Raw genomic sequence first — 18058 nt, forward strand, 5'->3', positions numbered from 1 at the left:
CTCCTTGAAGTGCAGGACATGCTGGAAACCATAAACCAGACCATGACCCCACTGAAAGAAGGTACCATTGCACAACATCATAGGGACCTTGAGACTTAAAATGTCTGCAAGAGGAAATATAGGGTAGCTTGGATTACCATCCTGAGCTGTATGAGGGATGACTTGATGCTTCAATTTGAGAAGCACTAAACTATTAAGTCTTTGTGGGAGGTAGTGAAGTTCCAATATAGAGTAAAATCCCTCACAAACCCTAACCCGAAAATCTATGTTGTAGGCTTGAAACCCGAAGTCAAGGAAGAAGGCAACTGTGGGCCATTCCATTGGAACCCATTGGATCTGACCTAGAAACAATGGATATTGATGATGAAGATCCTATTATGGAAACCCTGACTGACTTTGGAAGAAGATGCAATTTAAATGATGACGGACTCGGAAGATGGATTATGAGTACAGTGATGACACCATTGGAAGGTCCTACAAAGCCAGGTAAGACCCTTTCTTAAGTTGGAAAAGGACCCAAGAAGAGTTGGGGGCATTCGAAGACCAAAGACCCTATTCTTCAAAAGGGGTACAACTTGGTCAATTGCCTTGGTCGCCCCAAGCGACCAAAGCTTCCCGAGACAGATTTGAGTATTTTTGAAAAATTAGGTTTCCAAAGCTCTATATTTAAACTTTGGTCTAATTCGAGCCACTTTGCCTCTAAGCTTGTGGAGAACATGAGAAGAACCCTAGAGCTCTCTCTTCAAGACCAAGGAAGATCCCCAAGCATCTGTGAGAGATTCCTCTGTTTAATCTTCTTCTTCAAGGTTAGTAATCGCTCTCATTCTCTCTAGATCTATTATCTCTTATGTTTCTACCCATTATGGTGATTGTGAGAAGGGTCTTATGCTACTATAGTGACTCATTCTTCTATCCTCACAGTCTTAGAGTGAATCCCCATTCACTCTATCCTTTCCATGGACAACGTGGTGTGATTTTGGTATTAAACCTAGCATGATCTTCACGATCTTATTCTTACTTGAATTATTTGATTTCTAATCCATGCTAGATCTATTCTTAGGTTATTTGTTGACCATGATTTATTGTTTTCTTATCTCTATAGTGAATTCTCAATCACTCTAGTCTATTTGTGAAATCTGCAGATTGATTTCGGATCAAGCCTATTATATGATCTGTTGGATTTATACTCCGTTGACCATGTTAGATGCTTAGATTATGATAGATAGTCTCCTTATACTATTTCATAATTTTCCTATTAATTTCGGAGTGTTTGGAGCTTAAAAGATGAGTTTTCGAGGCAAAACCAGGATTTTTTGTCCGTACACAAAAGGCTTGGTCGATTGGCCTGGTCACCCCAAGCGACCAGAGGGCACAGAGACAGTAACTGTCCTTGTTTTGGTTGCTTTTCGTTTCGATCCTTTAGGGTCTGGTCCTTATGTTTAATACTTGTTTGATTAGGTTTTCTTTGGTGACTTTGGACCTACCCTTTGATCTTTTCTTCGGAGTTTATGAATCGAGCTTAAGTGAGTATGTTCACTCACAATGACATGATTACATTCTTTATTATGTTAGAACTTGTATGCATGTGTTAACTACTGTCTTAGGATTTTTCTATATTTGTTATACTTCTGTAATTTCATAATATGTTCATTATGTTAACTTGCATACTTGTATGAATGTGATTGATTATATTGTGATTAATACCTTGATATGATATATTTGTGGAATCATGTTGAGATGTGATTGCTTAGGTTGCAATTGTCGAATGGGGAATGCCCGTTTGATAATTCTGTGTTGGGACATCAGTGGAGGTGGTATGGGATGCATTCCTATGGTGCCCTTTGATGCTTTCTGCGATTACTAGATGTCATACCTAGGACTTGTCTAGATGAGTTTGGCTAGGAAACCCAGTCATATCTCACCCGATCGGCAAGGGTATTGAGGCCGAATGTGTCACATCCACCCAGCCGGTAACCTATCTGGCATACCCGGGATGTGATCCACAGCCCGAAGATCCAGATCGAGCGGCCATGCCTCCCACATACACGATAACATAATCATGAACAATATAATCAATGTATAAAGTAAACAATAAATAGATCAAATGAATGAGAAAAGGGTAATTAATCAGAGTGCAGAAACATTAAGTAACAACTTCTAAGTAACAGAGTCTCAAAGAGAAAGAGTGATCAGAAGTCACTCCTTCTGTCACATCCACCCAGCCGGTACCCCATTTGGAATACCCGGGATGTGATCCACAGTCCAAGGATCAATGATCTGAGGTCCATGCCTCCCACATACACGGTAACATAATCATGAACAGTAATAATCAATGGTAAAAACAATTAATACTAAGTATCATGAATAAGATAAGATTAAATAAATCAGAGTGCGGAAGACAATAACAGTAAAGTATAAGCATAATCATAAGGGTGAGAGAAGGTATGATAACCACTATTTCAGAGCAGCGGAAAAGAAGTGTGATAACGTTAATTACATGTCCAAGTGTCAAAAGATAATCCCAAAAATAAGTTAGTTACAAGACCAAAGGTTCCATAAATACACCAGGGGAATGGGGCACTAAGCTAGGGCTTCTTCTATACTTATGGTAGTCTCCTCAACAGTATGGATGAGGTAAACCCAACGCTGCCGCTCCCGCACAAATGTGGGGCTAACCCTGGTGCAGATAGTAATCCTCCTCGGCTCCAATATACGGATCCTCACCGACGCCACTACCTGGAGGGTAGTATGTGGAATCCTAGTCCACCTCAAAGGAGGTGCCATCGTAGTCTTCGGTACCTGGAATATAATCTAAAACATTTGCACAAAAAGGAATGAGTTCGAAGAACTCAGCAAGGAAGTCATTCAATAATTAGAAATCATACACATTCAGAACATATTATAATGTAATGCGATATGGAATATATGATGCAAATATGAGTCTAACTCTATGAATGCTAGTCTCTAGGGTAGACATGCTTCAAGTCATAGCACCGTACTTCTCTGGGTTGTTAGTCACTCTCCCATTTCCATATCTTGGGAATGCCAGGGGAAGATCGGTAAAGTCATCAAAAAAACCGTGGTAAGGGGATCGATCACCGCTCTCTCACATCACCATTTGGTCAAGTACTGGCACATGTCACAGTAAAACCTAGCCCAATGCAAGTCATCTACTCAGTCGGTCAAGTAAGATTCAGATACGTCCATTCCTCGCCCCCGACGATCCTTTCTAGTATCCTTCACACTAGAGTCATCGAAATCCCAGATTTTGGACTCATCAACCCTATTGGTCATCCACATTAAGTAAACGAGAAGCTCTCACGTCCTCTCACGGATTCGTTACCGGTCTTGAGCACCCGTGAGCCCAAGTCTATCCATATGCAACTCTACCAATAAATGGCCCCTTTCAGGTATCCGTAGCATGGTTTATGTCCCTTACCGGATTGGTTACCGGCCTAGAGCGCCCATCCAACCATACACTACCACGGGTTGTTGGGTCTCAATGCCCTTCCGATTCGGGTCTGACACGACAAGGATAAACCTAGCCACCCAACTAGACAGTCCTATGTATGTCATCCAATAACCCGGGAGAGTGTCGATAGGCACCATCGGAGAACATCCCATACTATTCCCTCCGATGCCAAGGATAGAAGTGTTAGTAGGACACCCCCCAATCCCAAGTCATACGTAAGCAATCACATATCCAATCTCATCATTTCTCATGCATCCAATGCATATCCATAATAGTAATCAAATCATGATATTGAAACGAATCATTATAAAGATAAGCAAATCAAAATGACAAAGTAACACAACAAGAGTATAAAGATTTAAATGCTACTGTTCTAACACATATGTAACAGTCTTATAATGATTGAAAGAAAACCAAGAGATTTCATTCTTTAAATAAAACACAATTCAATATATGATGACTTATATATTTATGGAGATAACCATCCTTACCTTGGATGAATTGATGATGAATTGAGAATACCAAGAATAGTCCAAATAGAATTGTTAAGGCCCTAAAAAAACATCAATAATAAGTTAGAAAAGAAGTCGGGAAGATCGGATGTTAATTGGATCAAAATTGGCCGAGGTTGCTATCTGCCAACATTTTGGTTGATGGTCTTTGGTTAATGGTATCGACCAAAATTTCCTTCGAGACAGAAATGTGGATTTTGGGGGTTTTCATCCAAAATGAGTTTTCCGGTGTTCGGATCAATCTGAAACTTGGAGGCATACTTAACAATAGTAGTAGGACACTATAAATCAAGAAATTTACCCAATCCAATGGTCTAAACAAAAAGCCCCAATTTGAGCTATCAAGTTAAAGTGATAAACATCATGGCATGAGTTGGAATTGATTGCATTGCTGAGAAATGGCATGTAATAATTAGAGGAGCTAATAGAAATTCGATTGGAATCATATGGCAATGTCAAACATGAACATAATACATCCTATAACTCAGTTTGGTACCAAATGGCATGATGCTAATAGATAAATCATAGAATACATACGCTAGGCATGAGATAGAAGCATAGCATCAATGAATAGTTAAGTAAATCATGGATTGAACATGAGTAGACACTTGGAGTGGTGGTTGCAAGGTTGCAGCACCATTCCCAATGTCTCATCAGCAAGATGGTATCGACCAAAAGGATCGACCAAAATATTTCCAGCAGAAAACTAAGGTTTAGAACAGCAACTTCAAGTAGGGATTTGAAAAGCTATACAAGGTCAAATTGAGTGAGGTTTTCTTCCACAATTCAATCAAGAAGTCTAGTTTCGGGGAATACCTTCGGATTGTGCACAGGAGGTCATTTGGTACATCAACTATATTAATCTTCTCCGATGCGCAGACTTTCCTTAAACACTGACAATGCATTTAAGCAAGGGGTACCATTGTCAATGTCCATGGGCTTAGTCTCCGAATCATGATCATCAATCAGAATGGTCCATAAATCTCTTCTTCCACCGCTTCGGGTCTTCGGACCTGAATACAACAATGGATCCGGGTCAGGGTCAAGGTTAGAATAGGGCTGGATATTACATTCTCCCCCCCTTAAAAGAATTTCGTCCTCGAAATTGAAAGCGTACCTGTGCTTCCAAAAAGATGAGGAAATTTCTCCTTCATGTCTTCTTCTTTCTCCCATGAAGCTTCTTCAGGGGTATGGTTTTTCCATCGAATCTTCACCGAGGGGATGGTACAATTCCGCAATTGCTTGTCCTTTCTATCTAGGATCTCGGCTGGTCCTTCATCGTAAGAAAGATCGACACTAAGTCCTTCGGGCGCTTGCTGTAGTATGTGCTCCGGGTTTTCTAGGTATTTCCGAAGCATTGAAACATGAAACACATTGTCAACTCCAGCAAGTGATGAAGGCAAGGCCAAGCGGTATGCTACAGGTCCAACCCTTTCCAAAATCTCAAAAGGTCCAATGAAGCGGGGACTAAGCTTTCCTTTCACATTGAATCTCGTCACCCCTTTCATAGGTGATACTTTAAGGAAAACTTTCTCTCCAATTGGAAATTCTAAGTCGGTTCTTCTCTTGTCGGCATACGACTTCTGTCTAGATTGAGCAGACTTGATCCTTTCCCGAATCATGTCAACCATATCACTTGTAGCTTCAATCATCTCTGGACCTAAGACTTTTCTTTCACCAGTCTCAGTCCAATACAAGGGCGTTCTACAAGTGTTACCATACAAAGCCTTAAACGGAGCCATGCATATTGTTGCTTGATAACTGTTGTTATAGGCAAACTCGACTAAGGCTAAGTGTTCATCCCAATTTCCACCCGTGTCAACCACACAAGACCTAAGCATGTCTTCAAGAATGTGAATTGTCCGCTCAGATTGTCCATCGGACTGTGGGTGATGAGCTGTACTCATATTCAATAAGGTTCCCAAGGCTTTCTGCAGACCATTCCAAAACCTTGAGGTGAACCTAGGATCACGGTCAGAAACAATACTCATCGGCACTCCACGTAGACGAACTACATTGTCCACATAAAGTCTAGCTAGCTTATCCAAAGAGTAAGTGATCTTCATAGGAATGAAATGGGCTGATTTGGTCAACCTATCAACAATCACCCACACATTGTCATTTCCCTTACTCGTCCCCGACAAGCTAGTCACCAAGTCCATTGAGATATCTTCCCACTTCCAACTAGGAATAGGAAGGGGCTGAAGTAATCCAGATGGGGGTTGACGAACAGCTTTCACACGTTGGCAAGTTTCACACCTGGCAACGAAGTCTTCAACGTCTGCTTTCAAACCATTCCACCAAAAATGTTCCCTTAAGTCCTTGTACATTTTGGTACTTCCCGGGTGTACTGTAAAGATGGACTGGTGTGCTTCTTTCAATATTTCCTTCTTGATTTCATCAACAGTGGGCACACAGAGTCTACCTCTAAACAATAAAGTACCATCCAAAGATGTACTAAAAGCAGGGTCCATTTCTGAATTCGAGGCAATTTTATCAATCTTCTCTTTCAACTCTAGATCAGAACTTTGCAAGGCAACAATTCTATATCTAAGGGAGGATCTTGCAGTCATGGCATAGAGAATGCAATCCGAACCCTTAGGGACCACTTCCAAACCAAATCTTTCCATCGAAGACAACAAAGGCCGACTCAAAGCATTTAAATCAAACTCTTTTCTTTGACTCTTTCTACTAAGAGCATCCGCCACTACATTTGCTTTACCCGGGTGGTACTGGATGCCACAATCATAGTCAGAGACCAATTCCAACTATCTTCTCTGTCTCATATTCAGCTCCTTCTGTGTGAAGAAGTATTTCAAACTTTTATGATCCGTAAAGATGGCGATCTTCTCACCATAAAGATAGTGTCTCCAAATTTTCAAAGGAAATACCACAGCAGCAAGCTCTAAGTCATGAGTGGGGTAATTCCGCTCATAATCCTTTAGTTGTCGAGAGGCATAAGCCACTACCTTCCGTGTTGCATTAACACGCAGCCCAAACCGATTTTAGAAGCATCAGTGTAGACCGTCAATCCACCGGAACTATCAGGTATAGTCAGAACCGGAGAGCTTGTCAATCTAACTTTCAGCTCTTCGAAGTTCTTCTCACAAGAATCGGTCCAAACAAACTTCTCTTCTTTTCTAGTTAGCTTAGTCATAGGGGCAGCCATCCTAGAAAAGTTTTCAATGAATCTCCGGTAGTATCCTGCTAATCCAAGAAAACTTCTTATCTCACTCACGGTCTTCGGTCTTCCCCAATCAGGAACAGTTTGGACTTTCTCTGGGTCAACACGAATACCCTCGGCTGAAACAACATGGCCAAGAAATACTACCCTTGAGAGCCAAAAGTCACACTTGCTAAATTTAGCATAAGTTCTTCTCTCAACCTTCAACGTAAGTTACCATCCTCCTCATTCTTTAGTAAATCAAGATGTCATCAATGAAAACGATTACAAACTTATTAGCACATTGTAAATACTCGTCATAGGTCCATGAACATGCGCATTAGTTAAGCCGAAAGGCATCACTTTAAATCATAATGTCCGTACCTGTCCAAAGCTGTCTTAAAGATGTCACTTGACTTCAAGCGATGATATCCCGATCTCAAATCAATCTTTGAAAAGACAACAACACCCTTCAACTGATCAAAAGGTCATCAATCCGAGGCAAAGGGTATCTATTCTTGATTGTTAGCTTGTTCAAATCCCGTCAATGCCGCATACTACCATCTCTCTTTACAAACAAGACCGGAGACACACTTGCCAAACCTCCCTAAGAGTTCATTAATGAGTCAACTCTTCTAGTTCGGTAGGTGCCACAAGGGCCTGATATAGGAGCCGCTCTAGGAATTAAGTCTATAGAGAACTCAACTTCCCTATCGGAAGGAAAACCCGACAAGTCATCCGGAAAAACATCGGGAATTCACTAACAATTCCGACTTCTTCAAGTCTCTTCTTCTCTCGACCTTGCTTCCCACACTTCAAAAAAGGCATGGACTTGCATTAGAGTGACAAGGTCCTTGCTAAATCTTCCCTTCTCTCCTTGAAATTGAAAACGAACTCTCTCTACATGGCTGGATCTTCTTGAGGAGCATAAGATACGCATTGTAGAAGGTCAACCGATCGATTCCAAGATTACATCAAAATCTCTCATGTCAAACAATACAAGATTTGCCCGATTCCTTCCCCAAATCAAAAGAACAATCTTCTAACACATCTAGTTTAACAAACCCAACAGGGACAAATAGATAAATAACTAAAAAAACAACGTGTCAAGTTAGTCTCAAGGCAAAAGTAGATGATATGAATGAATGTGATGCACCCGTATCAAGAATACAAATGCGGGAAGAGAAGCTACAACAATTACAACACGCGGTCTTGCTCGGCTCCGGAGATACTAAATACTCACAGAGGAAGTAGATAGGAGTACTCTTCACGACGGAGCCACACTTCTTGGGGTAGAAACAAGCAAATGGCCGCCGAGAGGAAGCAAGAGTGCGCCAATAGGAGCCGTAGGGGAGGTCTCTAAGATTCACCATCCCGAGCCTAGGAGGATAAGTAGCTCCAGCTCCATACCATAATAGCTCACAAGAAGAGGATTAGGATTCGACCAAAATCTCGCTGAAAGGCGGTCGATAAGAGCACAAAACGCCGACCGGTCCACAAATCCAAGGTCTAGATTGCGGGGTTTAACTCGAGGATTTTCCTTCATTTTCTTAAAGCTTCTTCGAGTTTTGGATTACCCGAGCATATCCTTCAAGAGGCAAAAACAGTGAGGTATGCCTTGATAGAAGGTCGCAAACCCTGAAAAACTTTTTCGCCTTGGCTCTTCGGACTTAAGAGATCGGGGCAAAGAAGAAAAGTTCTTCAAATCGTGATACTCAAGCACGGACAAAGTACCTGTACTAAGGCCAGAACCGGCCTCCTTTGCATCCTTTCAGCTTCCGGAAAGTAGTTCTTGCAAAAAGCTCCAAACTTCTCCCGTAACAACACCACCATTCAAGGTCTCAAGGATAGGCCTAGTGAAGCCCACCATCATCATCTTCTTCTCTCGCAAACAACACGTTAGAACATGCAAAGTCCGAAGGCCTTCTCAATCACAAGCCACTCGAAAGAGGGGTCTTTACACCAAAGAAGGTACAACAAGAAACTCCATCAATCGGGTGTGGGTTCCGATAATCTTTCCACAAGAGGGCCCGAAGTTCCAACTCCCATGTCTCATCGAAGGGTAGCAAAACCAGTCATCATTTGATTAAATTGGCAGCCTGTTGCATCATGTTGGCATAACCCACGATATCTTTAAACCTTCCAAATCGCACCGAATCCATTCGTGGTGTGGCTATCTTCTTTCCAATCGAGCCCTAAGGGTTTCTCTTCCCTCCATCCAAAACAATTCAAAAACCATTCAAGATCAAAGATAAGATACCAAAATTTCAAATTTACAAAACAACATGACCAACAATAGATAACCAAATCATGTTAGACTTATCAAAATAACACAAATAAATCAGCATTGATCAAAATCCAAAGGAAATGAGTCAAAGAATCAAAAACCCAAAAAAAACCAGAAAAATATAAATTTGGCGACTTCTTGGTCGATGGTATCGACCAAAAGGATCGACCAAAATAAATTCTCGCGAAAATCCGATTTAAAGGGCCCACTTCTCATTTCATTTTCATTTCTCACTCAACCATTTCGAGTTTAGCTTTGGAGATTTTCGCAAAGGCGGCTTGATTCAAGGCTTTAAACATTCTTGAGGGTCTCACTTGACTCAACAAAGTGCTAGGTCTCCTCTTTCTCTTACTTGATTCAAGGCTTTAACCATTCTTGATAATCTCACTTGATCATCAACACAAGTAGGTTCTCCTTCTTTTTCTCTTTTCTTGTAAACTTCATTCACCATTGTTGTGTTCTTCAATAAAACTGAATAATACTTGTAGCTAATGGTTAGAATCATGCATATAAATGATTAAAACATGTTTTCATAACTTTTCAAGTAAGATTAAGTTCCAAACACAAGATTGCATCTATTTGGTTACCAAAACATTATTCATTTCACAAAAACCCAACTTTACAAACACTTGTCTCATTTTGAAACCAAAGGGAATTTTGAGATGAAACAAATTTCTACAACATTGATCTACTATGGGGAAAGTGTTCCCACTCTCCATTCGATGAAATCCCCATTTTTCAAAAATCACAAATGCAAGCCCAAAGAGGGATTTTTCTCTCTCCTATTTGCTGAATTTTCACTTTAAATATGCCAAAAAGATGAATTTTCACCAAAGGAAGTATTCTAGCATGTTTGTAGAGGTCTTATGCATATGTTAGAATGATCAAATCAAAATTTTACCAAAATCGAAATTTTCTGAAAATTTACGAAAATGCCCTTCATCTAACAATCACACACTGAGACTAATCCAAATGAGTTTCTTTCCTTGTTTCAACAGATCCACTATGCCTAGAGGAGGGAGACGAGTGGATAGGGGTAGAGGACTTGTTCCCCGGGCTGATATCATAGACGAGGAGCATTTCACTACTCCTATGGCGGAGTTTCTACACGAGCATTATTTCCATGATATACCGATCACTCACATCACCATTGGTCTAAGTATTGGCACATAAAAGGGTTAAGCCTAGCCCAATGCAAGTCATCTACTTAGTTATATCAACTCAGCTACAGATACTTCCATTCCTCTCCTCTCGGGATCCTTTCCGGTATCCTTCACACTAGAGTCAGCGTATTCCCTCTCGGATTATGGACTCATCAACCCTATTGGTTATCCACATATGGTAAACAGGAAGCTCTCATGTCCTCTCACGGATATAACTCACCGGTCTCAAGCGCCCATGAGCCCAAGTCTAATCATATGCAACCCTCCAATAAATGGCCCCCACAATATGATTCCCGTCCTCTCACAGATATAACTCACTGGTCTTGAGTGCCCGTGAATCACATTGCTACCATGGGTCATTCGGTTTCAATACCCTTCCGATCCGGGTATGATATAACGGGGACATCCTGGCCAAACACTGCTAGACAGTCCTAGGTATGACAATCACTGATTTGGGAAAGCGTCAATGGGCAACCCCGGAAACATCCCATACTATTTTCAGTAATGTCCAAGGACAGAAGTGTCAAAAGGACACCTCTCAATCCCAAACCATACCTAGTCAAACACATTCTCAGATCAGTCATGTCATCCACAATGAACCATTCATCATATAAAAGAGAATATAAAGTCATGATCTAATCATTAAACAATATAGTAATAAGCAATTCATACAAGCTGGAATAATGAAAAAGAAAACATAAGTGAAGTCCTACTGTACTTACAGTACTGCATCAGAAGTATAAAGTACAAGAACAATACATAAACTCAGAGTTTCATAAAGTATAAACTAAAGAGTATACAATCTATGTTATTATGAATAACTGTCCTTACCTTGATTATCGCCGAAGATAATCCATAGATCAAAGAGAGTAACTCCAAACTTAGCAAATAAACCCCTAACAAGCATAGATACAACATTAGGAAAGATACCTAAAAGATCAGAGAGCAAACAAATCGAATCGGGAGAAAAACAAAGCTACTGCCTCCTTTGGTCAAGTGCTTGGTCTACTGACCCAGTCGACCAAGCAGTCGACCAACCGAGTCAGTACGGAAATGTAAAGACTGATTTGGTCATAACTTCTTCGTTTGAAGTCGGATTGATCCGAAATTTGAAGGGGAACTTCCTAGAATGTATTAGAATCAGTTAGGGAGATAAAAACATCAAGTCATGGTCAAAAGACGGGTTCTTGATTTGAACCAAGAAACTAGGGTTTCAACCTTATGGCTCTCATGAAAAGGCTATGATCACAGGATGAAAGGGAATGATTGCTAACAAGAAAATAACAAGAAAATCATTGAAAACCAAGTTTAGATTAACATAAATATTACCCATGAGGTTTCCCTCGCATGGGAGGTTACTAAAGGTTTCCAAAAAGATCATACAAGGTAAGGGTTTTAAGAAATTAATCAGGCTAGGGTTAAGATCATGACGGTGATCATAGATCCTAAAGAATAGAATGAGATCACGAAGGGATGGTTGCAAGGATGCAGCATCTTCTTCTAATCTCAATCAAGAATAAGATTAAAGAAAAGAAATTCGTAATGTTGAAGTGATTACTAACCTTGAATTGGATGATCAGAGATGAGAAGCTTCAAATCTGCATAGGAATCGTTCGAATCACCAGAGAGAGTTTCGGAGAGGTCTTCTCACGTTCAAAAAGTGTTTAGGAGGCTGCCGTAACTAAGAAACACGAAGTAGGGTTTAAATAAAAGTGAAAAACCCTAAAACTGCATTTTCTCGGATTTATCAAACCTTTGGTTGAGTGCTTGGTCGACTGGCCCAATCGACCAAGGCAGACAGTAAGGAACAAACAGGGAATTGAAGGATCAAATGGGCTCTAAACCTCAAGGGCTTTTGCACACACATCAAGTGACATATCTATTGTGTAGAAATACCTTCAAACTAAGTCAGATAACACTCCAAGTCCTTCAACTAATCTAATCTTTAGACAGGTGCAGCTTCCTTTCCAGATCAGTACAGACTTCCAAGATTTGAACTCCACCATCAATATCCATAGGTTCATAGTCAAACACCATGTCTTCTACTGAGATGGCCCACAGTTGGCTTCTTCCTTTACTCTGGGTCTTTGGACCTACAAACAACCGGGTTTTCGAGTCAAGGTCAGGGTTAGGTTAGGGCTGGGTTTCACATCACTAACTGGAACCTCCTGAGGGGAGGACGGTTGGGCTGATTCTTTGCCTTTCCTCGACTTATCCATAATTGCAGAAATGGTAAAGAAAAAGAAATCAAGAAGGGATAGAAGAGACTTACTGGTTGGAGAGTTGAAGAGCAAGACGAAGAAAGCAAAGGCTAGCATGGAGGAGACTTGAGAGACAAAACGCTGTCAAACAAGAAATGAAAATGAGGTCACTCTTCTATTTATAGTGAGGAAATGAAAGGGCACGGTCAAACGGTCTAAGATCAATCGAGGCGACAGTTAAGATCATGAATGCCAAAGTTTCCGATCCAACGGCTGGACAATGAAATGACACAACGGTTGAGATTGAGAATACTAAAGGTCATGATCTAGTGGCCGAGAATCAATGATTTCAATAGTTGGGATTCTGTCACCGTTGGCATATCAAGTGTTGCAATGAAGAAACGATTACGACAAATTAGTGCGATGGTTGGAAGTTAAGAATTAAGAAGACTTTTGAAGAAATGACCTTCGTCATTTGAAAACTTGAAAAGAAGAGATGGGATTAAAACATTCCATACGTTCGAGAAACCAATTGCACCGAATGGGGGGCTCTATTGTGGAGAGTATATAGCCCGAGGGATCCCCTCGGGAGGGACACACACCCTGACTTGGGTAGGTGCGTCCCCTTACCTCAGGAGACTCAGAAAACCCCCTCGGGAGGGACACACACACCCACTCGGGTAGATGTGCTCCCTTCCCTCGGGAGATTCTGTCACATCCCCCCAGCCAGTACCCTAACTGGCATACCCGGGAGTGTGATCCACATCCCCGAAGATCAAGTATCGAGGAAATCATCCTCCCACATATACAATAACATAATCATAAACAGGAAATAATCAAGGTTTTAATATTATAAACAAAAGATTCAAATCAAGAAATGAATAATCAATATAATCAGAGTGTGGAAAATGATACCAGATGTAATCACATCAAAAGAAGTGGAGTGAGGCGAAAACTCACTTCACAGCTACAGCGGAAAAGTATTGCATAAGTCTAAAAAGAATTACAATGGTTCTAAAGAAAACTAAGGAAAGAAGATCAAACAAAACTACGAGTTTTCTATCCTATAGATGACATCTTCAAAATAGTGGACTTCGTTAGTCCAACATAGATGTTCCATCTCTACATTACGTCTAATCGTAATATGCAATGTGATAGCTCGAGGGATCATTAGTGTAATCTTGATTGTCGCCAACACCTTGCGTGTAGTACGCTTCATCGGTTTGCACTTCATCGTACTGTCCTTCATAGTAGTCAGTAACTGTCACATCCACCCAGCCGGTACCCCATTTGGAATACCCGGGATGTGATCCACAGTCCAAGGATCAATGATCTGAGGTCCATGCCTCCCACATACACGGTAACTTAATCATGAACAGTAATAATCAATGGTAAAAACAGTTAATACTAAGTATCATGAATAAGATAAGATTAAATAAATCAAAGTGCGGAAGACAATAACATTAAAGTATAAGCATAATCATAAGGGTGAGAGAAGGTTAGATAACCACTCTCTCAGAGCAGCGGAAAAGAAGTGTAATAACGTCAATTACATGTCTAAGTGTCAAAAGATAATCTCAAAGATAAGTTAGTTACAAGACCAAAGGTTCCATAAATACACCAGGGGAATGGGGCACTATGCTAGGGTTTCTTCTATACTAATGGTAGTCTCCTATACAGTACGGATGAGGTAAACCCAACGCTGCCGCTCCCGCACAACTATGGGGCTAACCCTGGTGCGGATAGTAATCCTCCTCGGCTCCAATATACGGATCCTCACCGACGCCTCCGGGTAGTATGTGGAATCAAAGTCCGCCTCAAAGGAGGTGCCATCGTAGTCTTCGGTACCTGGAATATAATCTAAAACATTTGCACAAAAAGGAATGAGTTCGAAGAGCTCAGCAAGGAAGTTATTCCATAATTAGAAATCATACACATTAAGAACATATTATAATGCAATGCGATATGGAACATATGATGCAAATATGAGTCTAACTCTATGAATGCTAGTCTCTAGGGTAGACATGCTTTAAGTCATAGCACCGTACTTCTCTGGGTCGTCAGTCACTCTCCCATTTCCATATCTTGGGAATGCCAGGGGAAGATCGGTAAAGTCATCAAAAAACCCGTGGTAAGGGGATCGATCACCGCTCTCTCACATCACCATTTGGTCAAGTACTGGCACATGTCACAGTAAAACCTAGCCCAATGCAAGTCATCTACTCAGTCGGTCAAGTAAGATTCAGATACGTCCATTCCTCGCCCCCGACGATCCTTTCTAGTATCCTTCACACTAGAGTCATCGAAATCCCAGATTTTGGACTCATCAACCCTATTGGTCATCCACATTAAGTAAACGAGAAGCTCTCACGTCCTCTCACGGATTCGTTACCGGTCTTGAGCACCCGTGAGCCCAAGTCTATCCATATGCAACTCTACCAATAAATGGCCCCTTTCAGGTATCCGTAGCATGGTTTATGTCCCTTACCGGATTGGTTACCGGCCTAGAGCGCCCATCCAACCATACACTACCACGGGTTGTTGGGTCTCAATGCCCTTCCGATTCGGGTCTGACACGACAAGGATAAACCTAGCCACCCAACTAGACAGTCCTATGTATGTCATCCAATAACCCGGGAGAGTGTCGATAGGCACCATCGGAGAACATCCCATACTATTCCCTCCGATGCCAAGGACAGAAGTGTTAGTAGGACACCCCCCAATCCCAAGTCATACGTAAGCAATCACATATCCAATCTCATCATTTCTCATGCATCCAATGCATATCCATAATAATAATCAAATCATGATATTGAAACGAATCATTATAAACATAAGCAATTCAAAATGATAAAGTAACACAACAAGAGTATAAAGATTTAAATGCTACTGTTCTAACACATATGTAACAGTCCTATAATGATTGAAAGAAAATTAAGAGGTTTCATTCTTTAAATAAAACACCATTCAATATTTGATGACTTATATGTTTATAGAGATAACCATCCTTACCTTGGATGAATTGATGATGAATTGAGAATACCAAGAATAGTTCAATAAAGTTGTTAAGGCCCTAAACAAACATCAATAACAAGTTAGAAAAGAAGTCGGGAAGATCGGATGTTAATTGGATCAAAATTGGCCAAGGTTGCTGTCTGCCAACATTTTGGTCGATGGTCTTTGGTCGATGGTATCGACCAAAAGGATCGACCAAAATTTCCATCGAGACAGAAATGTGGATTTTGGGGGTTTTCATCCGAAATGAGTCTTCCGGTGTTCGGATCAATCTGGAACTTGGAGGCATACTTAACAATAGTAGTAGGACACTATAAATCAAGAAATTTACCCAATCCAATGGTCTAAACAAAAAGCCCCAATTTGAGCTATCAAGTTAAAGTGATAAACATCATGGCATGAGTTGGAATTGATTGCATTGATGAGGAATGGCATGTAATAGTTAGAGGAACTAATAGAAATTCGATTGGAATCATATGGCAATGTTAAACAAGAACATAATACATCCTATAACTCAGTTTGGTACCAAATGGCATGATGCTAATAGATAAATCATAGGATACATATGCTAGGCATGAGGTAGAAGCATAGCATCAATGAATAGTTAAGGAAATCATGGATTGAATATGAGTAGACACTTGGAGTGGTGGTTGAAAGGTTGCAGCACCATTCCTAATGTCTCATCAGCAAGGTGGCAATAGAAAAGAGTAGAAAATGGTAGGGTAGAGAGTGGAATGATGATTCATACCTTAGTGTGGATGATGAAGATAAGAATCAATGATAAACAAAGAGTTTTTGATGAGGTGCCCTTCACACTAACCAAGGAGCTGCTTTGGGAAGCTCTCCCCACGTTTCCAGTGAGAAAATAATTGCAAAAGGGCTCAAGGCTCGAGGTTATAATAAATAGAAAAAGAATATTCCATGGAATCATTAACTTGGCAGACTGGGATATTTTGGTCAATGGTCCTTGGTCGATGGTATCGACCAAAAGGATCGACCAAAATATTTCTACCAGGAAACTAGGGTTTAGAACAACAACTTCAAGTAGGGATTTGAAAGGCTATACAAGGTCAAATTGAGTGAGGTTTTCTTCCACAATTCAATCAAGGAGTCTAGTTTCGGGGAATACCTTTGGATTGTGCATAGGAGGTCATTTGGTACATCAACTATATTAATCTTCTCCGATGCGCAGACATTCCTTAAACACTGACAATGCATTTAAGCTAGGGGTATCATTGTCAATGTCCATGGGCTCAGTCTCCGAATCATGATCATCAATCAGAATGGTCCATAAATCTCTTCTTCCACTGCTTCGGGTCTTCGGACCTGAATACAACAGTGGATCCGGGTCAGGGTCAGGGTTAGAATAGGGATGGATATTACATTCTGCCCCCCTTAAAAGAATTTCATCCTCGAAATTGAAAGCGTACCTGTGCTTCCAAAAAGATGAGGAAACTTCTCCTTAATGTCTTCTTCTTTCTCCCATGAAGCTTCTTCAGGGGTATGGTTTTTCCATCGAATCTTCACCAGAGGGATGGTGCGATTCCGCAATTGCTTGTCCTTTCTATTTAGGATCTCGATTGGTCCTTCATCGTAAGAAAGATCGGCACTAAATCCTTCAGGTGCTTGCTGTAGTATGTGCTCCGGGTTTTCTAGGTATTTCCGAAGCATTGAAACATGGAACACATTGTGAACTCCAGCAAGTGACGGAGGCAAGGCCAAGCGGTATGCTACAGGTCCAACCCTTTCTAAAATCTCAAAAGGTCCAATGAAGTGGGGACTAAGCTTTCCTTTCACATTGAATCTCGTCACCCCTTTCATAGGTGATACTTTAAGGAAAACTTTCTCTCCAATTGGAAATTCAAAGTCGGTTCTTCTCTTGTCGGCATACGACTGTGGGTGATGAGCTGTGCTCAGATTCAATTGGGTTCCCAGGGCTTTCTGCAAACCATTCCAAAACCTTGAGGTGAACCTAGGATCATGGTCAGAAACAATACTCACTGGCACTCCGTGTAGACGAACTACATTGTCCACATAAAGTCTAGCTAGCTTATCCAAAGAGTAAGTGATCTTCATAGGAATGAAATGGGCTGATTTAGTCAACCTATCAACAATCACCCCCACAGTGTCATTTCCCTTACTCGTCCGCAGCAAGCTAGTCACGAAGTCCATTGAGATATCTTCCCACCTCCAACTAGGAATAGGAAGGGGCTGAAGTAATCCAGATGGGGGTTGACGAACAACT

Source organism: Hakea prostrata, chromosome 9 (genome assembly GCF_041222555.1).
Source record: "Hakea prostrata isolate BN-2017 chromosome 9, UWA_Hpros_2, whole genome shotgun sequence".
Taxonomy (NCBI): Eukaryota; Viridiplantae; Streptophyta; class Magnoliopsida; order Proteales; family Proteaceae; genus Hakea; species Hakea prostrata.